Raw genomic sequence first — 12,408 nt, forward strand, 5'->3', positions numbered from 1 at the left:
GTTGTTATTAATTTCCGGGGATCGCTCCCTGATATTGATTGCCTCCCGGATCCTCCTCCTGGGGCGGTCACGCTCAGAACCGAGAACCCGGATACCTGAGAAAGCCGTTGCTCCCAATGGCAATGGGTCAGATGCATGCTTGGCCGCGAAATGCTCACCCAGCGCGGTGCCGCTCACTGTGTTGCGTGCGTCGTCGTTGTGTTCTTTTGTCCTGGTAGCGAGGCTGCGGTACGTCTCTCCGACATATTTATCACCACATCTGCACTCGAGGTGGTATACCACGTTTCGCTCTGTGCATGCTTCTGAACCGGACATGCAGGCGACACAAGCAGCCTTGGGCCGCCCCCGCTTACGGGGCTTGGACGGGTCTACATACCTGCGGCATGGTGGTTTGCGGAGGGCAGACGTGCAAATCATAGAACTTAGACGGCGGTTCCTGTAAATCAGCTGGGCATTTATCTTGTACTTCCGGAGTAATTTATGAATTTTGTTGTGGATATACTCGGTGTGAAACGGTAGGTTGAGGGTGACACGGTATTCATTCTGCACTCTGACACGTCGGGGGCGCATAGCTCGTTCACGTGCCGAAACTATAACTGACTCTGGGAAGTTGTTGAATTTTAGGATGTTGGTTACTTTTTCTTCACTACTTTTTAGGGTGTCGGCATCGGAGGATAGGCGGACGGCACGCAGGAACTCAGAGGAAGCAATTGCTTTCTTTTGCTGGTTGGGAACTGACGAGTTGTAGTCTGATGTCACTATGCACCGCGCTTTGCTTGCTTGCCTCCTTCTTTTATACTGCTGTTCTTTCCATGTCCACTTCATTCCTGATGATGGTCATAAAGACCGAAACGTTGTAACGATACCAATGGATTTGTGTGAAATGCAGTGCTCTCTTGAGTGTAGGCAGGTTGCCTGCAAACAATTCAAGTATAATGAAGCTGCGTGAAGCGTCCTTCAAAATTTTGATACTATTTGCGTATTTATGTTGTGGGCTATTCACATAATATTCTGAAATTAAGCCCTGAGGTAATTTTGATATCATCTTTTTACTCCTCTTATTTCATAGCCTGATATACATGGATTTCAATCATAAAAATATCTAGTAATAATACTTCCGAAAGAAGGGTCAGTCACCCCTCATCAGAATGATTCCCTTTGCTTTCCTTTAGTAAATTAGTATCACCTCAGTAGCCTAATCTCCTGTATACCATTCATTTCCTTATGTTTCGTTTTGCGGACAAGCAGTTTCTTGTGACCGACTTGAAAGAAAACTATCTAGCTTACAATATTAGTTGTGTGAGAATCTTGCCCCATGAGTAATACAAACCCTTTGTATGCATCCCTACTGCCTAGTAGGGATACTCCACTGCTAGAGTAGAGAGTGACCACAGTGCATGTACCAGTACTGATGTTTCGTCACTACCTCCAGGACTACACCTTACCCACAGCTCTCCAGTTCCTGGGACTTTGTTTTAAGGAAATGCCATGCCACCTGCTATAGTCGTGACCTAGATTGTCCAATGCCACACTGACTGTGGACTCTCGCCCCACACATACATGTACATGTAGCTTGTAAAGAGTATGGTACTGTGGCCAGGCTCCAAGAAGTAGCGTTGTGGTCCAGCCAGTCCATGCCCAATGCAGTACGCAGTCAGTGGAACCCCGATATAACGTACCTCCATGGGTAGCAGGAAAGTGTACTTTGTATCTTTTTTTTATACGAAAGTCCACTATAATTATTCCCGAATATGTGCGAGAAGTGGTGGATGGGCCAGGCTGCTCTTGTAGTGCCTGCACGGATTTCTTGCGATTTATCTTTCGTTCCGCGATTTCGTAATTTTGTACATTTCTCAAGCTTCTAATTCTGCGCGGCAACATTTTGTTTACAGGATGTAGCCTTTATCATGTTGCCATTGTCGGCTACGTAGAGTACCATGCTACGCATGACCCTCGGAACGTTGCGCAGATGTACCACTTCCTGCGAACTCTGCTACATGTACATGCTTATGTACTCTACCATATTTGTATACATGTGTTTTGTTGTTGTTCCACCAAGTATCCTTTACGAGGATCTAGCTCGGGCATTGAAAGTCGGCTCAGGCTTTCTTCTTCTTGCTTTTTCCACTTCTGGACTTCTGGCAGTAGTTTGTGGTTTGTCTCTGCACGTAGAATTCTTCCTTCGTTGGACTATCTCCTTGCCATTTCCTGTGAGCAATATACCGATTCTCGCTGACTCGATACTGGGAGTTAATTGTTAAAAGAACATTGTCTGCTGTACGCGTGATTAGAGGCACGTTTCCAAACCCTCTAAATTGGTGACCCTGAACGTTCTTCAGTCTCCCGAGCCTTCGTCGAGTCTTTTTCACAATGTCTATACCGCTGGACGTTAGTTCGTCGCCGTTATTCCAGCCAGCGCCCGCCACCGGCAACACTCCGTCTGCGGCCACTAGTGCCGCCCCATCTGTGGCCCTGCAGACCCCCGCTCCGTCGAGTGCCGCATTACTTGCCAGTCATCGTGCTGCATCGCGACCACCTACGGCCAGCGCTCTACTGGCTCCAACGAATGCTGTGAGCCTCAAGCTGCCGCCTTTCTGGTCCAAGGACCCTGCCCTGTGGTTCGCACAGGTGGAGGCAGTTTTCGCCACACGAGCCATTACACGGCAAACCACCCGGTTCGAGTATGTCGTCGGCGCCCTAGAGCCCGAGGTCGCTGTCGAGGTCCGTGACCTCATCCTGTCTCCACCGGCTCAACAGTGCTACGACGCGTTGAAGGCGACTCTGATCCGTCGCACGGAGACCTCCCAGCAGCAGCGTCTACGCCAGCTACTGACGCAGGAGGAGCTGGGCGACCGGACACCCAGCCAGCTGCTGCGCCGCATGCAGCAATTGTTGAGCAACGCACCAATGGATGCAAACTTACTTCGGGAGCTCTTCATTCAGCGTTTGCCATCCGGCATCCAGATGGTGTTGGCCTCCTCGACCGCCACACTACCGCTGGCTCAAGTTGCGGAGATGGCGGACCGCATTATGGAGGTGTCTCCTCCCTCGGTCAGGCCAGCCACAGTTGCCAATATGCCGGCTTCCGCCCCAGTGCCTGCCACCGCGGCTAGTGATGATATGAGCGAGTTGCGCGCACAAGTTGCTGCGCTCACTGCCGCCGTTGACCGCCTGTCACGTTCGCGGTCGTCTAGCCGCTCTGCTAGCCGCTCTGCATCTCGGAGTGGTAGCCCAAGACGGGACGGCTTGTGTTTTTACCATGACAAGTTCGGCACTCGCGCCCGCAACTGCAGACCGGGGTGCACATGGCAGACGGATTCCCAGTCGGAAAACAGGGGAGCCAGGCAGTGAAGGCGGCCATCACCCCTGGCTCATCCATTGCTCCCGGCCGTCTGCTGTTCATCCGCGATCCCGCCACGACCCTGTCGTACCTGATTGACACGGGTGCGGCAGTGAGTGTCATCCCACCCCGTGCTAGTGACAAGCCCAGCCCGCCATCGGTGGTGCAGCTCCAGGCTGCTAATGGCACACCTATTCGCACCTTTGGTGAACGTTCGCTTTCGCTCACGCTCGGCCTCCGACGTAACTTCACGTGGACTTTCGTCGTTGCAGACGTCACCTCGCCTATCCTGGGGACAGACTTCCTAGCCCACCACGGCCTACATGTCGACCTGGAGCATCGTTGTCTGCATGATTCCCGGACCAAACTTTCCTCTGCTGGTCTCCTTGACTCTACTGTGCCCATCAGTCCTGTCCTCGCTACGCCTGCTACTGACTCTCTGGGCACTGCTGTTCTACGTGACTTTCCTGAGTTGCTGCCACAGGCCAATATTGCTCTGGGCTCCGTAAAGCACAGCATTCAGCATGTGATTACCACCCACGGCCCACCTCAGTTTGCTCGCCCCCGTCGTCTGTCACCAGCCAAGCTCACAGCTGCTCGCGCTGAGTTTGACGTTCTGCTCCAACAGGGTATCATCCAGCCGTCATCTAGTCCTTGGGCTTCTCCTCTGCACATGGTTCAAAAGAAGTCCGGAGATTGGAGCCCCTGTGGCGATTATCGCGCCCTGAACGCCGTCACTGAGCCTGATCGCTACCCGATTCCCCACCTTCACGATTTCGCCGCTAACCTTGCTGGCTGCACGGTCTTCAGCAAGCTCGACCTGGTCAAGGCATACCATCAAGTGCCCGTTCATCCTAACGACATCGCGAAAACTGCCATCACAACGCCATTCGGCCTGTTCGAGTACCTTCGGATGCCATTCGGCCTGCGTAATGCGGCACAGAGTTTTCAGCGCTTCCTTGACCAAGTCCTCCGCGGTTTGCCGTTCGTTTACGGCTACATTGACGATCTCCTAATCGCCAGTCATTCTCTCGACGAACATCGTGTACATCTCCGAAAGCTATTTCAGCGTCTCTCAGAGCACGGCCTGTTCATTCAGCCGCACAAGTGTGAGTTTGCCAAGTCGAGTCTCAACTTCCTCGGGCATCATGTCTCTCCGGCTGGCATCGCTCCGCTGCCCGATCGTGTTGCTGCTATTCAAGCATTTGAGCAGCCTACCTCTGTTCGTCAACTCCGGAGGTTCCTCGGCTTTGTGAACTTCTACAGACGATTTGTCCCACACTGCGCAGCGCTGACTCAACCTCTCTGCTTGCTACTTCGCTCGGCCAAGCCCGCCAACGCTGCACTCAGCTTCTCTCCTGAGGCACTCTTCGCCTTTCAGGCCACCAAGGACGCTGTAGCACAGGCGACGCTACTCATTCATCCCGTTGCTGATGCTCCCCTCAGCCTTGCCGTTGACGCATCGGATGTTGCCATTGGCGCCGTCCTCCAACAACAGGTAGACGACACATGGCAGCCCCTAGCATTCTCCAGCCGTATTCTCCAGCCTGCTGAGACGCGGTACAGCACCTTCGGGCGTGAGCTGCTCGCGATGTATCATGCCGTTCGGCACTTTCGGCATTGTCTCGAGGGTCGGGAGTTCTTCATCCTCACGGACCACAAGCCCTTGATCTATGCGATACGTGTACATTCGCCAACGCGCTCACCCCGCGAATGCCGGCACTTGGCTTACATCAGCGAATTCACCACTGATCTACGGCACATCTCCGGCACCGAAAACTGTGTTGCTGATGCTCTGTCCCGTTCCATCTCAGTGGACTCCCTCTTCGTCCGGCCACTGGACTATGATGCGTTCACTGCTGCGCAAACCACGGACCTTGACCTACAGCGTCTCCGTTCTGCTTCAGATACCACTCTGCAATTCCAGGATGTCACCGTTCCCGAGTCCAGCCGTCCAGTGGTGTGTGACACTTCAACTGGCACACCACGTCCGTACGTGCCTGTGGCCTTCCGTCGCCAGGTGTTCGACTCCCTGCATGGGCTCTCACATCCCGGCATCAAAGCCAGCCGCCGCCTGATTGCTCAGCGTTACATTTGGCCACACATGCAGCGTGATATCCAGCACTGGGTTCGTACTTGCCCCGAGTGCCAACGGACCAAGGTTCACCGCCATACACGGAGCCCACTCGCCCGTTTCCTTCCTCCGGATCAACGGTTCGCCCATATTCACATTGATTTGGTCGGCCCGCTACCGGCTTGCAAGGGCTTCCGCTACTTATTGACCTGTGTCGATCGCTTCACCCGTTGGTCCGAAGCCGTGCCCATTACCGATGCTACCGCAGAGACCACTGCCATGGCATTCGTGTCGACATGGGTTGCTCGTTTTGGCGTGCCGTCTGTCATCACGACTGACCGTGGTTCGAATTTCGAATCGGCTCTCTTCCAGCAGCTAATGCATCTTCTTGGTACTAATCGCTGTCGTACTACTGCCTATCATCCGCAGGCTAACGGCTTAGTCGAGCGCTTCCACCGCCAACTGAAGGCCGCCATCAAAGCGCAACCACAGCCGCACCAGTGGGTCGCTGCACTGCCTCTCGTTCTCCTCGGTATCCGGTCATCTCTCCGGACTGATCTCGGCTGCAGCTCTGCCGAGCTCGTTTATGGTTCAACGCTCCGTCTCCCAGGCGCCTTCCTCGCTCCCACTCCCAACGACGACTGGGTGCCTACTGCTGAATATGTTGCGCGTCTTCGGGACACGATGTCTTCTATCCGACCAGCTCAGGTTGACACTCGCCTTCAGGCCCGACCGGTCCCTTTTGTCAGTGCTGACCTCTCCACATGCACTCATGTTTACGTCCGCGTTGATGGACACCGTCAGCCACTCCAAGCTCCATATACCGGTCCTCATCGTGTTCTTTCCCGTTCGGCCAAGTCTCTGGTGGTTGAGTTGAATGGTCGAGAGGACACCATCTCCATTGACCGCGTGAAACCCGCGTATGGAGCTGCCAGTCTCAGTGCTGCGGTTGCTTCTTCCATTGCTGTTCCTGGCACTCCCCTTTCTGCTGCTGCTAAACCATTTGTTCGGCGCGTTCATTTTTCTGTTTAATGTTTTCTCGGCTTTTCCTTTTCCGTGTCTTTCCCTTTCTTATCATGTCCCGCTACTGCTTGTACACTGGCGGGGGAGTATCTGTAGTGCCTGCACGGATTTCTTGCGATTTATCTTTCGTTCCGCGATTTCGTAATTTTGTACATTTCTCAAGCTTCTAATTCTGCGCGGCAACATTTTGTTTACAGGATGTAGCCTTTATCATGTTGCCATTGTCGGCTACGTAGAGTACCATGCTACGCATGACCCTCGGAACGTTGCGCAGATGTACCACTTCCTGCGAACTCTGCTACATGCTTATGTACTCTACCATATTTGTATACATGTGTTTTGTTGTTGTTCCACCAAGTATCCTTTACGAGGATCTAGCTCGGGCATTGAAAGTCGGCTCAGGCTTTCTTCTTCTTGCTTTTTCCACTTCTGGACTTCTGGCAGTAGTTTGTGGTTTGTCTCTGCACGTAGAATTCTTCCTTCGTTGGACTATCTCCTTGCCATTTCCTGTGAGCAATATACCGATTCTCGCTGACTCGATACTGGGAGTTAATTGTTAAAAGAACATTGTCTGCTGTACGCGTGATTAGAGGCACGTTTCCAAACCCTCTAAACTCTGTCGACCTCAAAGGTCTCGGCGTCTACGCAGACAAAGCGCGCCATAATGCAGTAAAACCATTGTGAGGGGAGGAAGAGGGGAATGTATTCGCCGTACTTCAAGTATGTTTTATCAGAGTCAGTAATAAGACTTAGTGAATAGTGAGTAGCCCTGGGTCTTCTCTTTCACCTACACAATTATGTGCCTTCGTCTTGCATGTGCATGCACGTGCTGCGGCTCCAAAGACACAGCCCTGTCATTATCCCGGCACGAGATGGGCAATCGCTACTCACTAATGGCAGTAATGCACGGTCTGTACCGACATGTAATAGTCCCGGCACGAGCTACTTAGTATAGACAAGCACTACATGCCTGATCATCATGTCATAATCCCAGCAAGAGGATGGACAAATTGTACATAGTATTATGCATACTGTACAGACATGTCATAACCCCAGCAAGAGGATAGACAAGGACTGCACACTGAGCAGACAGCAGAAAGGAGGAGGAGGGGGCATGTCAAGAGCCAAACATACTGACACACAGTCACTGACACTGGTAGACACCAGTGATCTAAATGCAAACTGAGATCTACTCATGACGGACCATGGAGCAGCAACTATACCATAAACGGTCAACACGGGAGCACGTGGGTTCACGTGACCGTCCAGTGCCAAGACATGGGTTCGGTCCACACTTCAGTTGAGTATTCCCTCAGTAGCATGACTGTATGCAATGTATCTACGATTACAATGCACACGTATATGTACACTCATGTAACTGTTGCTGTGTTCTATGTTGCCAAATTGTAGCTCTACAGGACTGTGATATTTTACAACCATTTTGCGTAGACAGCATGGAGATCCTATTGTTATTGTGGACGGTTTTTGGAATTGACTTAGCACAACTACACATAGATCTACCCACCCCACGCCCAGCATATTGCACCTCTCCCATATCGCAGACATGAAGAGGATCATGATCTGGCTCTACCGGCCAAGACTAGTAAGAACCGCAGTGCACTACATAGTAGATATCCATCACAGGCTCTGAGTTTGACCGTTGCGCGTGCCAGTCACAGTCAGGTTGCGTCGATTTCGTTAGTGCACGGGTCCGAGTCAAACTCGCGCGTGGCCGGCCGCCCCGGAAGACATCATCCGTCAGCGCACTGCCAACGGCACCGCAACGGCAGAGCGCATGTTCTTCAAACTTCAATCGACAACCTTCAATGACTGGAGTTTCGAAGAAGAAGAAAAGTGATTGATACAGGCGCTCCGTGTACTGTGTGCCACGGCCCATCCCAATATCTCTCTAACACGAGTATCTTGCTTGAGGGTAGGGCTTGCCGTTCGTCGAAAGGCTCCTGAAGGGAGCAGGAGTGCGATTGAAGTCGTTCACAGATTGGAGGCCGGATCATCGAAGCCGTGGCGGTCCGGAGAGATATGGCGGAACGGCGGTTGTCCACCTCGCTCCTGTCGGCGGTCAGTGTTTGGTGTGTGTTGATGCTAACTGCCACCGGACAGGAGACCCTCGGTACCCCAGGTAAGGATGGAATGCTTGTGCTCATATCACTATAGATGCCTGGATATCTGCACATGATGAGTGGAATAGAGGACACGCTAATCTGCTTTGAAAGACACGAATTTCCCACTCTCAGTCATTACCCTCACATGGAATAGGACATCCACTAGTACAGGCATTGTACTTTGCAGGTTCCAGATCTACTGCATGTACTTTCACTGAAGACAATGGCAACAAAGCCTTGTGTAGTGCATGCAGGCAGTCGAGCAATAAAAATAGAAGTCTACAAATCTAGGACTCTAACATGCTTGAAATTTACTCATTGTTGACGTGGTCTGCAACATTTCCAGTTCAGTCATGTTCATTGAGACATCACGTTTACAGACCACCCAGAAGGCTAGTGGAAACACATGCATCGCAGGGGCGGTGGAACTGTTCGGGCCAGTCTGGCCAATGACGGACCAACTTTTGCGACCGCAACGAACCGTTTTCTCATCATTTCTCAAGCACGCCGCTATCCACAGTATGCCAGCCGGCATTGTGGAGTGACTGTGTGAGTGCTGTAACCAGAACTTCAGAAGGCCATCTAGCTGTACTGGGGAAGGGTGTCATGCTTGCTGGTAGAAAAACTGTGCAGCCAAACAAAGCGCACTAGCCACAAAAAGTCTGGCTTCTTCGCCTATACTGTGGGATTTCATTCTAGGCTTTTGAGTTACTTTATGTCCATTAATTTGTAGTTGATCCTGTATCATAGCGGAGAAAGCATGCTACCTTCATTTGGGTCTTGAGCCTTTGCATCCAGAGCTGAGCTTCCCCTTCCCAAAGGGTCTGGTAAAACAAAAATACAAGATGTCAAGAGCTCAGCAAACTCGGGCAGCAAACTTCACATCACGGTTGTGACATTTGTATGAGGAATTGGAGGACGGACCCGGATGGAGAGCCAAGGATAAATTTATAGAAAAGAAAAAAGGACCAAGGAACTACAAGTTACGCTATATTGTCCACTATCACCACCAGTTACTAGACAATCAGCTCATGCGATAACATTGCACGACATTGACGGCCAGTTAGTTGTAGAACGTCAGTACCGTCGGCCAGTGTCGTGCAATGTTATCCCATGAGCTGATTGTTTAGTAACTGGTGGTGTTAGTGGACATTACAGTGTACAGTCAACTTGGCTAATAACGACTGCGGATATAACGACAATTCGCGAATAACGACAGAATTTCCATGCCCAGAGCAAAGTCCCATCCAACTGTAATACATAATTATAATGGGACTTCGGGTATAACGACACTTCGCGAATAAGGACACTTTTCTGATGCCCCGCCGAGTGTCGTTATACGCGAAGTTGACTGTAACTTGTAGTTCCTTGGTCCTTTTTCTTTTCAATGAATTGGAGGACATTTTCCTTTGTTCTAGCTGCAAGATGACCACCAACAGCAATTAGGTACTTGGCAGACGCAGAGGTGCAGCAATTGTTTGTAACCAAATTTCAAAAAGCAAAGGTGCCACGCTTGTGTTTAGATAGCTTTTAAAACATACACGTCCACAATGCACAAATAACTAGGACTGAGTCGGGTAGCAAGTTCTTCGGGTATCGGGTTCAGGTAGTTTCCCACAGGTAGCACGGGTACCCTAGCGGGTAATGTTTCCACGGTAACACCACAATGCACCCCTTCCCTTGCACACTGGGTAGACATGTGGAGCATTACATGAATTTGTACACGTGCACGGTACATGATGTCATCTGCGACTTCAGGTTTACGGGTACTATTCTGTACCCGTCTACGCGAGGTCCTCACGGGTACCCGAATACCCGTGCACACCACTACAAATAACGCCTCTCCAAAACCTTCCCCGGAGTAGCTCACATGCTCAGGTTTAGACTGACAGATAGAATATTGATTTATTCCTGAAGCTATGCAAAAGACGTTAGTTTAGTAGCAACTAGCGCTAGCCAGGGTCCATGGCGCTTCAATTTGATGTGTGTTTTGTGTGGTGGAGCAGTCATCACAGAACGTGCTATGCCTGGCGCTATCCCACACATGTCCCATACCGTACGGTCTAAGACAGAAAGTATAAAAAAAAGACCAACCATAAGTCATAAGAAGAAAGAGGACCAAAGAGCTACAAGTTATGCTCTAATATCTGCTAAACTGTAGCTCTTTGGTCCTCTTTCTTCTTAGAAATTAATCCTTGGCTCTCCACCCGAGTCTAACCATAAGTTACTTTGGTAGTATACTGTAAAGTCGCGGATAAAAGCCGGGTTTGCATACAAGCACATTGCGGATAGAAGCCTGAAAATCAAACGGGTCAATGCATATAAGCCTGTCGCGCGTAGAAGCCTGGCTTCTATGCAAGCGCGGATCGGGTAGGTCAAGAGTGAATGCGCTATGTACAGTGCATAGTAAAACTGCCGCCATACCGGTAGTCAGTGGTAGATCTACGCGTGTCGCGCGTAGAAGCCTGGCTTCTGTGCAAGCCCGGATCGGCCGATGTGCATACGAAGCCTGGCAAAAATATCAGTGGTGCATATAAGCATGGTTTGCATACAAGCCTGGTTTGCATTGAAGCCTGATGCAGAACGCAGCTTATGTGCTTATAAGCCCGGCTTTTATCCGCGACTTTACGGTACTCATAACCAAGAATATTCCCAAGTACCTGATCACGTAATGTGCCATGCCTGGCGCTATCCCATACATGTCCCATACCGTACGGTCTAAGACATAAAGTGTAAAAAAGAAGAAGAAGACCAACTATAAGATAAGAAGAAAGGGTACCAAAGAGCTACAAGTTACGCTATAATATCCGCTAACCTGTAGCTCTTTGGTCCTCTTTCTTCTTAGAAATTAATCCTTGGCTCTCCACCTGAGCCTAACCATAAGTTAGGATACTCATAACCAAGAATATTCCCAAGTATAAACCTCCCAGCATGAAATTTCGGCAAAAATGAGATACTAGGGTACAGTAAAACCTGGTTTTAGCAACTACCTGATTTAGCGTCCACCTGATTTTCATGACCGCATTTCAATGCACGGACAGTTCTACGCAGAAACTGCAACGGGCGCAGCAACCATCTGGCTTGCTCGACCAACGACTGACTTTCAGTGTAATATCTGACCTGTATACAGCCGCTAAAACTAGCCACTTGAACAGTGCTATCCTGGCTGGCGAGCTTGACTGCAATAGGGTAGAAGTGTGCTCAGAAGCAAGTGCATGCAGTCAACAGAAGTGACAAGTGAAAGTGCACGGTGTGCTGCATGCACTTGAGTGAGGTGTGGAACTCATGGGTGCTTTGCCTGCACAAAAGTGTTCTATGCTCCACACACCTTTCAATATGAGTACATATACATGGAAGTACCTGCTCATGTATGTGCATACAATGTACACGATCCGACATGCCTCGAATGCATGACACCTGGTTCTAAAGACCACCTGGCTTTAACAACCGTTTTTTGCTTGTACCGTGATGTTGTCGCTTTTAAAAACCAGGTTTTGCAGTACTATCAAGCAAGCCACTGAGAAAGTAATGTTAGAAGAAAGAAACACATAATTTCTTGTATGACCGTATGATCATCCTTGTATACTAATTGTTCTTTTATGGTGCAAATGTGAACAGACCAAGGAGGCAGAGACACAACATCCAAAACACTTCCAACAACACCTCAATTGACAACGGATGGAAATATATCAATTACTGAGACATCAGAGATGATGAGTCAAACGGCAGGAATAAAAACAAAACCAACGGTACAAACCGGATTGACCACTTTACAACTAATAGTTCAGACTTTGCCACCCGGGCAATCGGATGCAACATCCACCGTGATGTTAACCTCTCCAGGAAGT

The sequence above is a fragment of the Sycon ciliatum genome, chromosome 1, assembly GCF_964019385.1.
Source record: "Sycon ciliatum chromosome 1, ocSycCili1.1, whole genome shotgun sequence".
Lineage (NCBI taxonomy): Eukaryota > Metazoa > Porifera > Calcarea > Leucosolenida > Sycettidae > Sycon > Sycon ciliatum.